The sequence below is a fragment of the Callithrix jacchus genome, chromosome 20, assembly GCF_049354715.1.
Source record: "Callithrix jacchus isolate 240 chromosome 20, calJac240_pri, whole genome shotgun sequence".
NCBI lineage: Eukaryota > Metazoa > Chordata > Mammalia > Primates > Cebidae > Callithrix > Callithrix jacchus.
Window position 1 is genome coordinate 277,501 of NC_133521.1, and position 2,221 is coordinate 279,721.

The window sequence follows — 2,221 nt, forward strand, 5'->3', positions numbered from 1 at the left end:
TAGATCTACCTGAGCTTATATTAAAATAAAAAAGAGGGAGAGGAAGAGGGAGGGGTGGAAGAAAGTGGGGGAGGGAGGGGGGAGAGAGAGAGAGAGAGAAGAGGAAGAAGAAGAAGAAGAAGAAGAAGAAGAAGAAGAAGAAGAAGACCTCATGAATTTCTAGAAAATAAGACCTTATGACTTTTGCATCCGTTGGCGACTCTAGGTAGTTTGCTGAACCTGGTTCTGTGGCCTTGCCTCTGTTTACTTTTGCACTCCAGGCCACGATGCACAGTGCCAGACCTGGGAGGAGTTCAGCCACGCTGCCTACCGAGAGAGAAGCTTTACCTCGCTGACCCTGTGAAGGCACGTGTGGTTCTCAAATACAGGCATTCTGATGGAAACTTGTGTGTTAAACACACAAGTAACAGATGATCGAGTTTGTCTGGTGTCTAAAAGAGAGCAAGCTCAAGATGGAAAGAAGACTGAGAAATTCCACAGTCAACTAACTAGTGGCACTGACCGTAGCCAGGGAATCCCTCAGTGTTACCATGGAAACTGAGTGAATGGTTTGAAATGAAGACTTTGTCATGTACTGAGGAAGTAAATATCTTTTGAAGTAGGGAAAGTGTTGGGACAGAAAATACTTTATGTAACTAAGTGGACTCTTCAGAAGCTCAGAGGTCATTTTCTGTAATTTTCTTTTGAACGTTTTCTTTAGAGAGCTAGGAATGCGAATGTTTTCAGTCAGAAAGCCTGTATTTACTTTTGGAAACTGCACAAGCGATGCATCTGTCTCCGGAACTTTGCAGATTACTTGATGTTAGGTAAAACGCACAATTGTTTCTTTCTGGCAGATTCGTAACAGTAACTTGAAAATGAGATATTAAGAAAAGCCAATGCTTCCTTAAATTTAGTTCATCTTTCTTTCAAAGAACATTCAATGTAACCGTTGTGTTGGATCGAGGTATTTCTTTTGGAGCATAAAATGTATGCTGTCGATGACCAACAGACATAAAAGATGGTAATCGGAACAAACTCCGCACCACAGTGCGCATTGTTACGAATGCCGTGCACCTGAGTATGTCTAGTAGTGTGGCCTCAATTATATCTAACAGGAATTGACTAACCAGTATGCTTTGCCTTCTCTCTCTCTCTCTCTCTCTCTCTCTCTCTCTCTCTCTCTCTCTCTCTCCAGAGAGATACAATAAAAATACCTTTTATTATAGGGGATTGATAGTATCAGCTCGTTGAACAATGACTTTGAATCTAGTTTTCAGTTATCAGAAGCAGCAGTTATTTGAGTGCGTGAATGCAATGACGGTCACTACACATGTACCACAACCACCATTTTACAGACATTTTCACGACGTCTTTTTCATCTGCAGTTTCTCAGAAGGCCGATAGATGATCCCAACTGTCACATCATTGCATACTTCTGTCCGTCTTCTCTCTTTCTGTAACCAAAGTGTTAGGTGTGACTGTCACAACTGTCATGTTTTCCAGTAAACCGGAAGTATGATATTATTTGACACTTATATTCGTACCCTAATTTCACCACCTAAACGTCGTGTTCACATGTTGATTCCCCAGGAATGGAATGAAGGGAAGGTACTACGTTGAAATATATCCTGCAGGCCAAGCGCAGTGGCTCAAGCCGGTAATCCCAGGACTTTGGGAGGCTGAGGAGGGTGGATCATGAGGTCAAGAGATGGAGACCATCCTGGTCAACATGGCGAAACCCCGTCTCTACTAAAAATACAAAACATTAGCTGGGCATGGTGGCGCGTGCCTGTAATCCCAGCTACTCGGGAGGCTGAGGCGGGAGAATTGCCTGAACCCAGGAGGCGGAGGTTGCAGTGAGCCGAGATCGTGCCATTGCACTCCAGCCTGGGGAAGTAGAAGAAAGAAGAAGAAGAAGAAGAAGAAGAAGAAGAAGAAGAAGAAGAAGGAGAAGGGAAGAGGAGGAGGAGGAGGAGGAGGAGGAGGAGGAAGAGGAGGAGAGGAGGAGGAGGAGGAGAAGAAGAAGAGGAGGAGGAGGAGAAGAAGAAGAGGAGGAGGAGGAGGAGGAGGAGAAGAAGAGGAAGAGGAGGAGGAGAAGAAGAAGAAGAAGATAATAATAATAATAATAAGAAGAAGAACAGGAACAAGAAGAACAAAAACAAGAAAGAAAGAAAGAAAGACCTTATTGTTGTACCCGAGCGAGTGAAAGAATGCACCAGACTCTGAGATTGAATTATGA

General features: G+C 43.7%; 1 pseudogene; it reads left to right on the forward strand.

Moving 5' to 3' along the window:
• LOC144580611 (signal recognition particle 9 kDa protein pseudogene) overlaps nt 1-856 on the forward strand; it is a 2,114-nt pseudogene extending 1,258 nt beyond the window's left edge.
• The last annotated feature ends 1,365 nt before the right edge of the window (nt 857-2,221 follow it).